Source organism: Poecilia reticulata, chromosome 13 (assembly GCF_904066995.2).
Source record: "Poecilia reticulata chromosome 13, P_reticulata-male-v2, whole genome shotgun sequence".
Lineage (NCBI taxonomy): Eukaryota > Metazoa > Chordata > Actinopteri > Cyprinodontiformes > Poeciliidae > Poecilia > Poecilia reticulata.
This window is the reverse complement of record NC_088842.1, coordinates 17,584,862-17,602,310: the sequence shown is the minus strand read 5'-3', so window position 1 is coordinate 17,602,310 and position 17,449 is coordinate 17,584,862. Positions and strand designations below refer to the sequence as shown.

General features: G+C 40.5%; 1 protein-coding gene across 2 annotated transcripts in view; it reads right to left on the bottom strand.

Moving 5' to 3' along the window:
* The window catches only part of sphkap (SPHK1 interactor, AKAP domain containing), a 122,229-nt gene extending 107,351 nt beyond the window's left edge, over positions 1-14,878 (bottom strand). The window contains exon 1 of one of the 2 annotated variants that reach the window (XM_008425398.3): positions 14,772-14,878. The gene's annotated coding sequence lies outside the window, so the exon portion shown is untranslated. The remainder of the gene's footprint in view (positions 1-14,771) is intronic. The other variant, XM_008425401.3, reaches the window with a different exon arrangement.
* Between the last annotated feature and the right edge of the window lie 2,571 nt (positions 14,879-17,449).

Genomic DNA, 17,449 nt, shown 5'->3' with positions numbered 1-17,449 from the left:
CTCAATGGAGCCACTGCGGTTCACACGGTTGTTCAGCGCAGACTTACTCAACATAAGAATACAAACCGACAAACTGTTTCTAAAAATAGCCACATGCGCCCCGCGCAGCAGAGAGCGCGAGCCTGTTACCGTTGTGGATCGACAAATCACCTGGCAAATGCACGAGATTGCCCTGCAGCCGCAGCAAAATGCAACAACTGTGGTAAGACTGGACATTTTTCTAAAGTTTGTCGCTCAGCTAAACAAGTTGGAGAAGTAATGCCTGAAGTGGTTGTGCTCATGATGACCGCAAAGGACGTTAACGCTACTGATAGACTGCTTTGCAAAGTGAACATTAAAGCTGCGTCAGGGGAGGTTACTGACTGTGAATTACTGATTGATACAGGATCATCAGTTTCTATCATACCAGAGACTCTGTACAACAGACATTTTCCTGAGAGTCATTTAACTGCACCACGTGTGAAACTGGTCACTTACTTGAAAGAGGACATTCCTGTAATAGGATGTTTGGAAGCTACAGTTACCCTTGACAACAATACTGCTCCTGCTTCTTTGTATGTGGTTCAAGGAGGATCTGCATTACTCGGAATGGACCTAATAAAAGCACTGAAGTGGACATTGAGCCACGATTCAATCCATGTTCCACCTCCTGAACATGCCTCTTCTGCTGCACTTATGTTGCTAACAAAAACAGACTCTTCTTCTATTGGCTGTGTTGCTGGGTTTGTGCACAAAGTTAAAGTACGTGAGGATGCAGTCCCAGTTCAGCAAAAACTACGACGTCTTCCATTTGCAGTACGAGAAGCTGTGTCAGAGGAACTAGATCTGCTCTTAAAGGAGGGAATTATCGAACACATTGATGCTTCTCCCTGGATTTCGCCTATTGTGGTCACAACAAGAAAAGAAGGCAGACTAAGACTATGTGTGGACTTAAGAGAACCTAATAAAGCTATTATTGCTGACAGTCACCCTTTGCCCCACATGGATGAGCTTTTGAGTGAGCTCAGGGGTGCCTCTGTTTTCTCCACCATAGATCTGGCATCTGCTTACCACCAGCTTCTACTACATGAGAACAGTCGGGACCTTACGGCTTTTATTACACACAAAGGACTTTTCCGCTACTGCCGAGTCCCCTACGGGTTGGTTTCTGCTCCATCTGCATTCCAAAAAATGATGGAAACTGTGCTTAAAGGTCTACCTGGTGTGCACAATTACTTGGATGATGTAATTGTTGCAGGATCTTCTCTACAGGAACATGACAGACGCCTGCGTGCTGTGCTCCACCGTCTTACAGATGCAGGTCTGACACTGAACATGCAAAAATGTACATTTAGAGAGTCCAGCCTCAGATTTCTTGGACACATCATTTCCAAAGATGGCATTCTTCCTGATCCAGACCACAGTTCAGCTGTCCGTGATGCCCCACCACCACATGATCTACCATCTCTGCGCTCCTTCCTGGGTTTAATCTCCTGGTACAGTAAGTTCCTTCCCAATTTTGCCACGGTAGTGGAACCAATGCGGGCTGTACTAAGAGAAACTGCTGACTCTGGTTTCATACGGACTTGAGAAGCTGATCAAAGCTTTAAGGAACTGAAAGAGCTTTTACTGGACAGTCCTGTTCTGGCTCTTTTTGACCCGTCTCTCCCAACCATTGTCACCACAGATGCTTCAGACTACGGACTGGGTGGTGTGTTGACCCAAATACACCCAGATGATACTGAACGAACTGTTGCATTTGCATCACGAACTCTGACCCCTACAGAACGAAAATACTCTACAGTGGAAAAGGAGGCCCTTGCTTGTGTGTGGGCTGTTGAAAAATGGAGATCTTATGTCTGGGGCCGACGATTCACACTACGAACTGATCATCAGGCACTGACAACACTACTCGCTACCAAAGGCATAGGGTGTGCTGGAATGAGAGTCGCACGCTGGTCTGCACGTTTACTCTGCTTCACCTATGATTTGGAATACAGGCCTGGATCACAAAACCAGGCTGCAGACTGTTTGTCACGGTTGCCACTCCCTATGGACTCAACTCCTGTAGATGAACCTGACATGGTTGCGTCCATTGTGTCAGCTCTGTCTGTAGCTGAGTTCACTTCTGCTTCCTCTCAATGTCATGAACTCGTACTTCTTCGTGGACAGATAGAGAGGGGCTGGCCAAAGTGCAAGAAGGATGTGGACCCCGTCTTAATACCATACTTCCACATCAGGAATGAACTTTCTGCATCTCAGGATCTGGTCATGAGAGGTGAACACCGATACATTGTTCCTGTTACTTTACGTGCTACTGTCATTCATCTGGCACATGAAACACATCAAGGTGTTGTTCGCACAAAACAGAGACTTCGCGACCTGTACTGGTGGCCTCAGATGGACAAAATGGTTCAGTCTGTTATTTCTTCATGTACGACCTGCCAAATGAACGACAAATCTGCTCAAACTGCTCCTGCTCCTCTCCAACCCATTGAACTGCCTAACAGACCATGGGAGAAAGTGGCCCTGGATATTGTGGGTCCTTTTGAAACTGCTGTTTCTTCATGTAGATTTGCTATGACATTGGTGGACTATTACAGTAAATGGCCAGAGGTGGCGTTTTCTCACACTGTAACTACTGATGTTGTTATTACATTTCTGCGCTCTATTTTCAGCAGAGAGGGGAACCCTGATTACATAGTCACCGATAATGGGCCGCAGTTTCTTTCCAGCTCTTTTGCAGAGTTTCTCAGAGAAAGGGGAATAGCTCATCTGCGTACAAGCGTGTACCATCCACAGTGCAATGGTGCTGTTGAAAGGTGGAATAGAGTTCTTAAGGAGACAATCCTAACTGCTGAACATATGCAGAAAGACTGGAAAACTATAATAACTGATTTCCTACAAAACTACAGAGCAACGCCACATAACACAACTGGAGTATCTCCATCAGAACTACTGCACAACAGGAGGATGAAAACAAAAGTGGACATTTTCCCAACTCCAGAAAAAAGCAGAAAATGCACTATAGTCCAAGAAACAGTGAAACAGAAACAAGAGAAATATAAACAGTACACTGACAAACGCCGCGGAGCAAAGACACCAACATTCAAACCGGGAGAAATGGTGAGGGTAAGAAGACCTGATCATGTTCGCAAAGGCTCATCAAGATTCACTCCACCGCTGTCTGTTGAAAAGCAGATTGGAGGAAGTACTTATGTACTCAGTGACAAAAAAAGATGGAATGCTGCCAGAATTTCACGCTATTCTGCAGGTATCTCAGGTAAAATAACAAAACCAGAAAAGCATGACCCTGTGGTGCAAAGGAAAAGTGCTAGAACTGTTGCTAGACCTGCATGGTTCAAGGACTTTCAGCCAGGTTAAGGAAAAGGAATAAATGAATACATAAATGATTGTGTTGCATGTTTAGGGTTCAGGTGAACTAATTCTCATGTTTCAAACTGGTTTCAAATACCTGGATTTTATTTTACATTTGGTAATTCTGTTCCATAGTAACTTGGAGTTTTAGTTATAAAGTACAAGGTTGCTGAATATATTTGTTTGGTTTTGTGTACTTAAGTAATTACCCTGCTTTCATTACAGCTAAGGTTACACTTGTGACATATAAACCGTTAAATGAGGTAGATGTTCAATCATATGTTAAATGGGTACATGCAATGTTTTCAAGTAAGAGGGGAATGTTGTGTCTACCACTAGGTGGTGTACGAGAATAGCAGAGACGGGGGAAGAGAAGAAGAAGAGCAGAGATAAGATGGAGGAAAATACCCGATGTTACTGTACTGCTGAGCAAGTTCTGAATAAACGCTGTTAAGAGTTCTTTGCCTACTTCTGCTTTTACCTCGTCCTGGCTTCCAAACATAACCTATTTGTCTTTTTCAGATGGTGTCAGAGATATTCTAAACTAAATGATGGCAAAAAAATCAACTTTTTTCTCACAAATGCAAACAATGTGAACTTAAAATGTGCCACTTTCTGTTGAATAAATTATGGAGTACCTAATTGTTATTTTCTGCTCCAACACTTTATTCAATGCCTTGCTAATTTAACCATGCATTTACAGATTCAAATGCAAACATGTTCTCCTGAAAGGACAACAAAAATCCATTCGGTAGACAGTGGTAAGGATCATCCGTCTTCAATCTCAGCTGAATTTTCATTCCCGTTGTGACGGGCAACAGCGTCTAGTGTTGCATTCATATGTCAATCGCATATCTCCTTAGCAAACAACAAGTGGAGCTGATGCTGCCTGTTTTTTTGTGCAGCGTGATTGGTTCCAGAAGCAGGACACTGGAAATAAAGACTGACTCACAGCGACTGAGGGAACGCTACAGGGTGAATCTTGGATTTATGCAATTCCAGATTTTCATGTAACCATGTCATTTTTGCTTTTTAAATGGGGTCAAATCTGAATCGCTCCCCCCTTCGATCACACCGCTTTCGCCACTGAAATGCAATTTCAACTCAGTTGTGGTTTGAGGGCACTGAAAATGAACTCCTCTGAGGCCGTGCTTAGGAAATGAAATTGCCTTGACTATGGCCTTTTGTCACATAGCTCTCGCTGCATATTAATGATCGGTGCAAAGTGATGTAGCTAGTTTAATCAGAGACCCTTGATTGGTCCTCATCTGTGTCTTTTGTTTTTTTTCTTATTAGTTCCTAAATGTTTCATGAACCCATCAAGGGCTTGAAGGTGTTTTTCATGCTGTTATGTGCGACAGTTATTACAAGCATATCTCCTGTGTTTACTTAAAAAAAATAAATAGAGACAGAGACTGCGGCGGCAGCGTGTCGGTTGGTCTGCGTTACCCAGAAAGCAGTTGGGCACAATATGCAACACCAACACCGTGAGTGAAACAACGACTGGGGCAGCCTACTATATAAAGTACTCGGGAACCACTTCTTTATAATGTGGATGTGTAATAATAGAGTACAGAACAAATTGGCATTTATTCTATGTGCCTTATAATGCGGTGCGCCATATACATGAAAAAAGTTGTTTTAAAATATCCCATTCATTGAAGGTGCGCCTTATAATGCGGAAAATATGGTAGTTATTAGTGAAGCAATAAATCAGGAGTAGTGGATGAGAGTTGTAACTCAAACAGCAATAACATGGCAGACACATTAAGGAACAATGCTGAAATCAATCCGCTTTCCAGCAAAAATCAACACGAGTGACAGCAATGACTTATCGCTCAGGACCACAATGTCGTGACTGAGCAGTTCAGTCAGTATAGGGAGCAACATGCAGTACAGTAAGTTAATACAAGACAAAACTACCTGATTGTTAACATTTAATAATCCACTAACAGGTCACAGATTGTAGAGGATAATCAAAGCAAAAATCGATACTTGGCAAGAGATTTTGTCCTTTTGCAGCAAACAAATCCAAACAATCACAAAATGATCTCTCTGAAATGTATGCGTATATTTTAAATGCCATTCAAAAGTAAAACTGACTGCATGGAGAGCCATGGCTAAACCGAGGGATGTCAAGAAGTAGTAATGATTATTTCCTTTGTGCTCTACGTCCTAATGTTCTTTAAGGCTTCGCTGAACACAGAGGTTCTGCAGAATGACAGCTGTGAAAGGAATGAAATGAGGCAGAAAGCAAAACTCCCAGTGAAAAATATGAAAAGTTATACCATCCTGCTTTCACTCACTCCCACTGTTCAGGGACACTGAAACAAGTCAAATGCAAATGTGAGCACATTTGCCGAGCACGTCTCCCTGTAAATCCTCAGTGACTCGACATAATAATCCGGAGACTAAAAACCCATTTTCTGTCATTTTAATTTTGTGTTGAGAGTTTTAGTATTAACTTCAAAATGACATTAGGATGTTATTGTGGACGTGGAAGCTTGCGGAGCGTACAGGCAGAAAATGGTTGTGGTTGATTATAAATCACTGACTGAACTCGGTAAGTTAAAATTGAAATCATAAAACAACATGCTATCTAATTCCTTAAAACTGTTTCTGTTGCAGCTTTGCGTTCTTCTTTCACAGTGAACTTAGGACAGTTACGGTATTTCTAAAGACTTCGGACATCTCTCTCTTTTGATCCCATCATGTTGTTCACAACAGTCAGGCGCCCACCAAACTTGTTGCCCAATTTATTTGTCAAATCAGGATGCTTCTATATTTTAAGGCACTTTTTAAAAGAAAAATACACACTTTTGTGTATTTCTTTGAGGTGACATCTTGTAATGTTTTGCTGTAAATGTTCCTGTGCCACATGTACAGTTTGTGGAGCCAGGTAGCCTTGCCACTTCCCCCTGTCCTACATCAGAAAAAGAATTGGGGCACCTTCAGCCCCTGGCATGAATGGGCAAAACTGTGGGTTAGACCCAAGTGTTGAAGCTGGAAAAGGGGATTCACCAATAAGTGGTTCCACTTAAGGCAGCAGATTACGTCCAAGCCCTGGTTGGTGATCCAACTTTTTACAATTTAATTTAGTTTTTTCTTGGCCTCTGATTTGGAGGAAGCATTTCATCCTGTTAGACACTCTGCTGTACAGCACTCCCATTTCTGGCTAGAGGTCTTCGTTTAATGCGTCCGACAGAAGCTCACTATCTGCAAAAAGCTGATAAAATCTAAAGCAAACCAGAGAGGGAATCTTCTGCTTCATCGGTACAATAGGAAATGGTGTCTTTAAAAAAAACAAATTCAGGAACGTTGGTCAACTACTATCATATTTATCTGACAGACAAGTGTCTAATGAAAATAAAATGAATGCTTCGAGAGTCATCTGGTGACTCGGGGTGAAGAGACGAGACATGAAACAGTTTGCAAGTTTGCACTCAGCAGGAACTTAAAAGTCCAATTCCTTCATGTTAAAAGATAACAAAGCAAAGTTCTCACGTACAAAGGGGAAACTCAGATTAAACATTGGAAGGCGAATGAAGAGTTTCATTTATCAGTCAGTGAGAAAAAAAGGACCCATTCATCTATAATCCATTAATCTAGGACTCTTATGAGATTCACATTCCAGTTTCTCTCTCACTGTCTTATGACAAATAGAGCTAATCACTGGGAGCAAAGGGATCCAGACAGCTCAGTCCAGTGTTCATAGGCTGGGCTGCATCCTCCTCACATTTCAGGAGGAACTGAAATCGTCCCCCTTTTCTGACGTTAATCTATTCATACTCAGAAATTCACCAATTTCCGAGTACGAATAGATTGTTCATTTAAATGAACTAAAACACCAATTTCCAGCTTTTTTGCCTTGTTCAACAGTACAGGTGTTGTAGTGTCCATTCTATCCCACTTTTAAAGCAAACGTCAAATTTCCATCACTTTTATCAGAGCAAGCTTCTAGATCTAATGAAAAACGAGAGATTCAGAGGGAAGGTAATCGTGTGCTCAGTGATGAGCCGGGGGACCCGGGGGCTTCTTGGCTCGTAGAGATAAGGCTGCGCTCATCCCACAGCATCCGCAGTCAGGGTTCATGCTCATGACCACAGTTCACATGTTAAATGTCTCAAAAACCTTCTTCTGGACAACAACTTACACACGGAAAGACCCTTCAGCATAGAAAATTGGGAAGAGAGTCTCCTCCACAACCAAAAACTGAAACCTCTACTAAAATCGCACGGTGCTGTGCGATACTAAGTACAACAGTAGCCTGTTTAAGGTCGATCAGACTCATCATTCAAAACCTTCATTCAATCTTTTGTGAGTGATTCAGCTAATGGCTGAGCATTCTTCTTCAAGATTTTCTGGTATGGATCTATTACAGCAATGCATTTATTATAGCAACTCACCCAGTTCCTGAAGCAGCACAGCAGCCCTGGACCATCACACCTATACTATCAGCTGTTGGCTTCTCTATTCAAATGCTGTATTTGCTTTTTATGCCAAATGTAATAAACTGCACCCATCACAGTGTGTTTTACTATATTTAAGCTACTTGGTATCTGGTACCTGTTGTACTTGAGATGTTGTTCTGGGTTCCTTGCAGCCTCCTGGACAAGCCAATGATTTGCTTTAGGTTAATCTTTGAAAGCTGGCCATTCAATGGGAGGTTCAGCACAAAGCTTTGAAAATACTTTCTTCACCATTTCAGTAGGGATGGGCAACACATTGGCACTAACCCACGTACAAACAGCATATGACAGGAAGTACCCACAAGTTCCATAAAGACAGGAATGAGTGTGTTTGATGTGGAAGAATTTGACTAGACTCTTCTTCTCTACCCCACAGAAAAAGTTTGGAAAAGTCTTCTCTGCCAACATCAGTGTCTGACCTTGGAAATGTGCATCTGGAAGAATTATCAAAACAACAAAAAATCAAATCCAATAAAAAGCTACTTCTCTTGCCATGTGAACATATTAATTGACAAATGAACAGTAACCCATTGTTAAATGGATATTTTCACAAAGACACATTATTTTCTAGTTTTTTAGTAAAAAAAAAAAAAAGACCTGACAGAGCATAGCAGAGGCCTGTTTTTTAAAATCTTTCCATCACTCTAAAAGAAATCTTTAGGATTGCCCAATATCCATCCATTTTCTTACACCCTTGTCCCCTAATGGGGTCGGGAGGGGTGCTGGTGCCTATCTCCAGCTAGCGTACCGGGCGAGAGGCGGGGTCACCCTGGACAGGTCACCAGTCTGTCGCAGGGCAACACAGAGACATACAGGACACACAACCATGCACACACACACTCACAATTGGAATTGCCACAATTGGCAATTTGGAGAGACCAATTAACCTGACAGTCATGTTTTTGGACTGTGGGAGGAAACCGGGGTACCCGGAGAGAACCCACGCATGCACAGGGAGAACATGCAAACTCCATGCAGAAAGACCGGGGCCGGGAATCGAACCCAGAACCTTCTTGCTGCAAGAAATCAACTCTACCAACTGCGCCACTGTGCAGCCCGATTGCCCAATAATTTGTGGAAAATGATTTAGTAAGAGACTTCCTTGTGAAATGGACAACAGCAGCTCTGTGTGGGTTCTTCTCTTCCTGTAAAAACCCACTGTCACTTGTTGGTTATGTAGCAAATCACAAAATGCCTCCTGATGTTACACCAGCAGTCACAGATGAGTGGGATAGAGGTGTTAAACTTGTGCAACCGGAACTGTTTGTGTTCCTGGACATTTTGTTGAGAAGCAATGTTTTTTTTTGTTCCAAAGCAATAGTGATCATTCAATGTAATAACCTCTCTATATGAGAGTGCAGGTTCCTTTTTGTTTCCTTGTCAGTGAATGCATTGGACACCCACTGATTGAAAAAACAAAAGAAGAAGGAAGCTCTTCTTTACTAGTTGTGTTGGAGACAGTGAGGCAGTATTTGGCTTTTTGTTGTTGGGATTTTATTTTTCAGATTTTTTCATTTTTATTTTTCATTTAGTTGTAGTCTTTAGCTTTGTTTTGTCTGTGGCTGTGGGTGCTAGCTGTGACTCCAGGTCAATGTATCATGTGCCAGTCATAGACCAATTTCATCCCCACCGATCTCATCACATTTCATTGCCCTAGACAAAAAAATTGTTTGCTTTTAATGTTTTTGTTGTTAAGTTCGTTCAAGAATGATACAAAAAAACGTTGATTAAATCTTATTTAGCTAATGTTTCTCTGATTTCCTGTTGAAACTGGTGACTTCTTGTAACATTTGACATATTATGAGCCTTTATCACACTAAAACAGCTCTGAGCTGGCACACTGAAAATAACTCGAAATGACACATAGTTTACAGAGAGTCTGTTGGTAAACGAGACAGTTACGTATGAACTTCAGAAATAGACGCAGTTATGAAATGACAACATTTAATTTCACTGTGTTTTTATTTTCTGAAGATGTTATATTACATTATATACCCACTGACTGTGATTTGGATGAGTCAGCTCTGAGAGATGACCTGGGGCTTGTTTGGAAGATCCAAATGCAGGTGGGAGCCAAACAGCGTCAAATTAAAGGCATTCAATAATGAAACATTGAAAACTCACAAAGCTGAAATCTAGAGATGATTAGAAAACTGGGAGAAACTGAGAAAAACCAGGAACAATGGAGAACAGCACAAAAAGAGTGCTTAAATATTTGAGGTGTGATTGCTGTGATGCTTCGCAGCTCAGTTAGTTCAAACAGCAAATGGACCTGTGAGCTGACGAGGCTCAGGAGTTGAGGGGACTTGACCAAACAGATAGACGTACAAAAACAATCCAAGGAATGAATGATAAACGTGGAATAACAAGAACTGCAACTAAGCATTGATATTACTGTCAAAAAGCAGAGCTAATTATAAAAATAACCTGGGAACTTGAGGAATAGATCAAACCAAACACAAGTCAATAGACTCATAATGGGAAATTTTCACAGTAACCATATCTGACCTTCTGCTTATAGATTTATTGCCGTCATATAAGCACATTTGCCTAAAATCAATTTTTTTTTTGTTTTTTGTTACTAAACATCCTCACATAGACATCTCCTTCTTATCAAATATGAAACAATCAAAACTGAAAAAGAAAGCAAGTGGGATCAAATATTTTATGCGGTATTTAGGATGTAATTTAAATAACTCTAAGTTACTATAATCATATTTTCTATCATGTTGCAACTAATAAATCCTTATACCTGAAAAACACATTTCTACACTTACGGATGTCTCCGTATCGTGGCTGCATATCTACATGCACGCACACACGCAGGTTCACAGACCAAATACTCACAGGCTCTTGTACATCACCGCTCAAATATTTACAACGTGTGAACGAACAGGAAATGATCCCACTACCCACGGCCTTTAGAGCAGCCTCATAGAGTCTATTAATAAACACTTGTGAAGGGAGACTCATTGTTCATTGATTGTGACGCTTTCTGCTCCGTGCCTGAATAATTAATAATAAAAACCCAAATTCCCCCTTTGGTCCAGTCATGTGTTTGTGAGGGAGAGAGAGAGAATGGCTGAATGAACACGAGAAAACAGGAGAGAAATCAGAGTGGCGGCCACTAGTTTCACCGATGCAAACGCAGCTAGACAAAGAAGGACAGAGATAAAAAAAGACTCCTTTGTAGCTTCGCTGTGTTATTCTTATCCTTTGTTGAGACAAAATACAAGAAAGGAGGGCAAAAAATAAATTGTCCCAAGAGGGTGAATTCATAATAACCAATTGCTTCCTGGCTATTGTTGGCTTAATGTTGGTGAAGAAGGAACATAATATGTTCGTAATAATAGGGTGTTTATAGTTTCCTGTGTAGCAGCGTGGCGCTAATTAAACTGCATCAAAATGTGTCCTCCCAGTGAAGATCTGAAAGGAGTCTGGAGGAAACAGAAGTAAAGGAAGAATGAGGGAAGAGACGGATTTACTGTAAGTGTAGGAAAAGTGCTGAGATTCTTAAAAGCGTCTATCATAATGGTCTTCTTTAGATACTCATTGTTTCATACATTTCTATATTTAAAAATGTCTCAGTAGAGTGTTTTTTCTCCCCCCGTATAAGCTTCACATGTTAATTTTAGAGATGAAACACAAGGTTGGTTTGTTTGAGTGAAACTGACCTGAAAAGGATCGGGTTTTGCTGTTTTTTTTTTTTTACCTTGAGTTGAAAAGCTTAAATTATGGTTTGAAGTAAGACAGCATCAGCATTTCTTCTTCTTGCGGCTGAGGGACCGAGCTAAACCGCCTTCCACTAATCCATTTAGCTCCACCATAATTCCTCTTTCTGCTAAACACTTACAGCAGTCGTCACCCAGAGAAACATTCAGTCCTTTCTCTGAACAAACTCATTCATGTTCACAGTTAGCATTGCTGAGTAGATCAGACAAGTGATTTATTTGCTGTGTCCCAGTTTCACACATGGCAACAAACAAGGTCCCACTGCAACAGTGTTGAGATTGTAACTAAAAAAACAAGAAAATAAATGCGACATTATGATGCACTTTTTGGCTACCTGCATCCATTATCTTGTTCTTTTGGTTCTCAAGAATCAGACTGAAGCAATGTCTACATTACTGCCCACAAGGCCTCAATCGGGCTATTTATTTCTTGCTTCGTCCGTCAGTCGCTTGTTAATGAGACGCCAAGATGCCTGAACTCCTCTGTTTGAGGCACAAACTGACCCCAAACCTATTACTGGCAATCGAGACTTTTCTGGTTGAGTATTTTGACAAAACACCCTGAAGTTTTCACACCTGACAATTTCCTCTTGCTCTTACTTGGATCATGCAAGATCCTGATAGCCTTTAATTCAACCTTGTCAAGATGCACTCTGCTAAAACAAAATGTGGACCAAACAGAACCACAGCAAGTGGAGGTCCACGGTTCCACAGTCATATCTTTTCCAGTGCCAGAGCAAGTAGAGGAACATGTGATCCCTCAGTGACAGGAAAACTTTTTGATCCCCTTTCCTAAGAATTGGATTCACCGTCGTGATTTTTCACCCAACTTCTTTTTCTCGTCATCTATTAAACGTTAAAGTTAACAACATCCCAACAATGTTTTCATCATGACACTGTGGAAACCTCTGCTGTGTCTGAGTTTTGACGACGTTTTCAAAATCCTGCGGTGGAAATTCAAAATGTATATATGATGAATTATTAGCTTCACAGCTGCAGCCAGTTCTTTCAAACTAACTCTACAGATGCAGATGGTGCCAGGTGTCACAGCCAGATCCTCCGTACGGTTTTCATCAGAAGCAGAAGCATGACTAAAGTCTAAATCTGCCTCTGGCGTCTGCTCAAAGTCTGAGACATAAAATTCTCCATTCTTGCCTAGTAGGTTCCACTACAGGTATCTGTTGGAGTCTCTTGTGCAGCCAGATTTTTGTAACCGAATTGGCAATAAGTGCTGGCAGAGACGATGTTTCCAGTCAGGCATCTGTGCCAAACATGAAGCGGATAAAAAATTGTTGGATCATGAGCAGAAGAAAAAAAACATATAGAGAGCATGGCTCGCTGTAATTTGATGCAGCAAAGAAGCTGTTTTTCCACTGGGTTACCTTATCTGTCAGGAACAACAAGTATTTAAAACACACTGATATTCTGTTTTTTTTTTCTCACCTCTCTCTTTAGTAGACTGTGTATAAACCAGCTCATTATTGCCCTCTAGAAGGCTGTGGTAAAAACTTTGTAGCTGAGCGAATTATGTTCACTTGTGGTAAAACAAAATGTGATTGGGCGCACGCTTCTTCAAGATTTGGCAGCTTGCACGGTGTAGGTGCAGCACCTTCATCATCACTTTTATGACGTTTTGCAGGTTTGCCCTTCATGTTAAGAAGAAACAAAGAAAAACCAAAAATAGCTTTAAACTAACTTTTTAAATCTATTGTAAGGAAATGTTAAATCTAATCAAAACAGTTTAGATTTTTCATTTTTATTTTAACCAGCAGCTTCCACAGAAAAAAACACATCTAATCTGGGAAATGTGTTATATACGTAACATACTCTCTCCATTATACTTACTTTTTTTAATCAATATTTTTGAGACATATATGAAAACAAAACTAAATCCACAATTGCTTGTAATCTTAATGCCTGTAACGTTTTTCCACATGATCTATTAGTACAAAGCAAAACATGGAAAAGAAACAGGATTTGTGATGTTTCAAACATTGCATGACCTTGCTCAGAGTAGAACCAACACAAACAAAAGTCTTCATATCAAACACAAATACAGAAAGCCGGAACCATTAAAAAAATATATAATTTCTCGATACCCAAACTAGTGAGAGAAATACTTTGTCTAATTTGCAAGAAGTGCTACTGATGCACAATCACTCGGTCTCACATGGTCTGTATAGTTGCAAGATGGAAAAGTATATCATGACTTCCAACCTAATCTTCTGATTGCTGCTGCACAAAATGCCACATGTTCACATTTGTCAGAGAGACAGAAGGTAAGAAGCCCGGCAATGTCAGAGTCAGCAAGTTTCCTCTGTACTCATCCATTCTACTGCTCTGGGTAATTTATTAGCACACCAGACAGGGGCAGCCAACTTGAGAATGAACAGCTGGAAGCTTTCTTTTTTTTTTTTTCGTTTCATTTGAAAATTTGCGAAACATAATAAAAAATGTGATTTCACAAAGGTCTAAAACTGCAGAGTCAATGTTTAAATGTGCATCGAATTAAAAGCCAGGGTGTGCCTCCGTCTACAAAGTGACAGCATGAGAAACGTGTCGATCTCTAAATTTCTTGTGAAGCACTTTTGAGATTTTGTGGGTTAATCTATGGAGGATGTCAACAACTATCTGCTGTGAAACTGTCAAGTCAGCAGTGTTCTCCAGGACTGTGCAGACAATTATATAACATTTCTCTTCTAAAATTCTTTTCATTTGATCTAACGACTGAATTAACAAGAAGTAAATAAATATTTTGAATGTATCACTGTGTGCATTACATTTGAGTTTTATCCTGTGACTAAATTACTAAATAATTTTTCTATGATTTTCTAATTTACTCGTCCTGTGTAAAGGATCACTAGGACATGGCTGATTGTCAAACCTGGTGTTTATTTTGAAACATGGTGTGATGAGTACAACAACTCTCGTCCAACTCTGATTTGATGGTGACAACAGGAGGCCGAAACAACGAGCTGATTTTGCTGTCGTTGGTGAGCAAAACACAAATATGTGGACCTGAATGTGATTGCAAGCATTGTTCTTGAGGAGCTTTAACAAAAAGCAGTGTATGCATTTTGAGCTCATACACTCAAAATGCAAAACATATACATGAGTGAAGGCAAAGGCACCAACCCACCTCATTCACGCCATTGTTCTCAGAGAAAGTAGATCCCACAGCAACAGTTATTACAGAACGGCCAAAAGCACTCACCACACTCATTAGGGTCGATCAGATCGCCTCTGTGGCCGACTCAGAGCGCCGGCTCCCTCTTTGCAGATTGTACTTTTCAGAACCAGCCCCCTGGCCTCCCGCTGCGTCCACTGCGACAGCCACTCTCCGAGGCTTGTGTAGTGTGCCGGTTTGTGTACACACATGAAGGTGGATGTGTGTGTCTCTGTGTGTCTAATCCCTGCTGAGCAGGGTGGGTGCTAGGCAGCAAAGGCTCACCGGAGAGTTGCATGCAGAAAACAGGGGTTAGATTGGGATTCATTACGAGGCGACGACCTGCTTTCCTGGCATCTTGTTTTAGTTGTGTGGCATTTTACAGCCCTCTCAAGCATTTTTTGTTTTTAATTATGTTTTATACAAAGGTTTCAATTTGACTTTGCTTCTAAACCTGCAGATATTGTTTCAGTTATATAGCTTCAACCTTTATATTAACTTTGGTATAACATCTGCCTCTGTGTGTACACATGCAGAACTTTTGCTAATGTAAATGGACTTGATTTCTGTCAAGAATCAATTAGACTCATACATTGTTGACTGCCAGATACTGTTACTTATGTTTCCATGCAGTGATTCAGCTGGTGCTCCAATAATATTGCTAGATTCTTCAGTTTCCACCGGGGTTATTCGAAATGCACATTGAGGTAAGCATGGATGCAAAACCAGAAGCTTAAGACAAGTTAATTGTCTTTAAATAGACATGAGTGACATGACTAGTATTTTAAAACATTTTTTTTCTATTTTATGTAAATAATTGGATAATTGGCTAACTAAAACACAGTGCATTCATTGATTCACCTTTGCATTCAGGTGCTTTCTTGTTTAAAGCCTTCACTAATCTGTGTAAACAGTGAGTCCATTTGGAGACGAGTCGCTTTGGAGATTTGCTTCATTTACAGGGAAAACAGTGGCTGCAGTCCAGTGGCAGCTTTAGGCGACAGACACCTTACTCATCACATTTAAGAAACAACTGCTGCAGAAAACGGTTTCCAGTCTGTCCTAATGGCTTCACAGTCACACTCACGTACACGTGACACACAAAGTGAAGACTTAAGTAGATTAGTAAGCGGCGTAATGACAACTAGCACTTGACACAGAAGCACGTTACACTAAGCAAGTCCACAGTTGCCTCTTTCTGTGATAAAAATCAACAGAAGACTGAATACATATGTTCATTCTTTTGGTTGTTTTGCACAGGTTGTTAGTGTCAACAGTTTACAGTGCAAAAATCTCTAATTTCTGACTCTTTTTCTGTATTTTTGGTTTAAAATCCTCATTTTTGGAGACTAAATCATGCTTATGTCTCATAATTTACACAGAAAGTGTCTTGACGAAGCAACATTTATGGTACAGGAGAGTAACTTCAGGTTAAACCCTGAGCTTTTAGACGTGCTGGTCTGGTTCACTTTCTATCTGGAGGGATTTACTAACTTAGGTTTGGTGGCACACTTAACCTGCCCCAGATCAGGTGGACTTACATAAATAGATCACCTTGGAAAAAACCAATGCTTACTGAAATTTACTTAATTCTGAAGTAATAATAGCAGGTAAGAAACTTCATTCAATATGTAGACATGCTGTTGACACAGCTGCCCAAAGGACGCAAGAAAAACAGATTGCATTTTCAAAATAAAAGTTTCTATTTCACGGTGAAAAAGTGTATGTCACAATCCAGTTAATGATAGAATAATTTCTCACAGCTTTTCCTTAAAATGCTCTTTTTCTTAGAAGAACTTTTCTTGCCAATTCAATGCCTGCGACGTGTTTTTCTCTTGCTGTTGACTTGGTTTGCCTGTTGCGTCTAACATATCAAATTCGACATAACACACTTGTTAAATTTGAGTTGGTCTGGTGCAGACATATTCACTTCATAAACACCTGCCTGGTCAGTAAATAAAAGCTCTTTGATTGTAGGATATTGTAAAACAAGAGTCTTAAGATTAAGATGAAGATCTCAGATTTAAGTCCATAACAAAAACAGTCGTACATCTAAATAAGACGCTTGTTTATGACGCTTGCAATACAAAGCAGTCGTTGACACTGTATTTTAGGGGGGAAAAAGTCAAACTCTTGGATCACTACAAATCAGAGCTTGTCATTCTGCCACAAAGTTGTGTTTGATTGAATTCAAATTTATGTTGTTTTTGTTTTTTATTATGACTGTAAAACTTTCATCAAAACCAACCGCACACACATCGGCCCCGCTGAGACAGATGAATGACAAAAGAAGGGAGAGACGGTTGGACTCAAGAGAGCCGAAGAGTAAATAGACCAACAGAAAGTCTTTGACGGGAATTGGGAGGGAAACATTGAATAACCGCTAGAGAAAGGTCACGGTCATAATTGGGGCCATTCATCATGGGACCATTTTAGAATAAGTGTTATGTGCCATCCATCCATTCATTGAGCCTCCGGCACAGAGTGGCTGCTGATAAGAGAGTCTGGAGAGAGTCCAGCCAGCAGACAACTTCTGTCCTTTCACTGACACAAAAAGCTGTAAAAGCTGCTGCACATCTTCAACGTAAAAAGAATTTAGTATCTGTGCCGCTACCATGAAAGGACATAAATCTCAGTTCTTATGGTGCTGAACTAAATGTAAAAAAAAAAAAAGGTGGCTTTAGAGAAAATAAGACTTCAGCAATGTTCCGCTTGAATTATTTTAA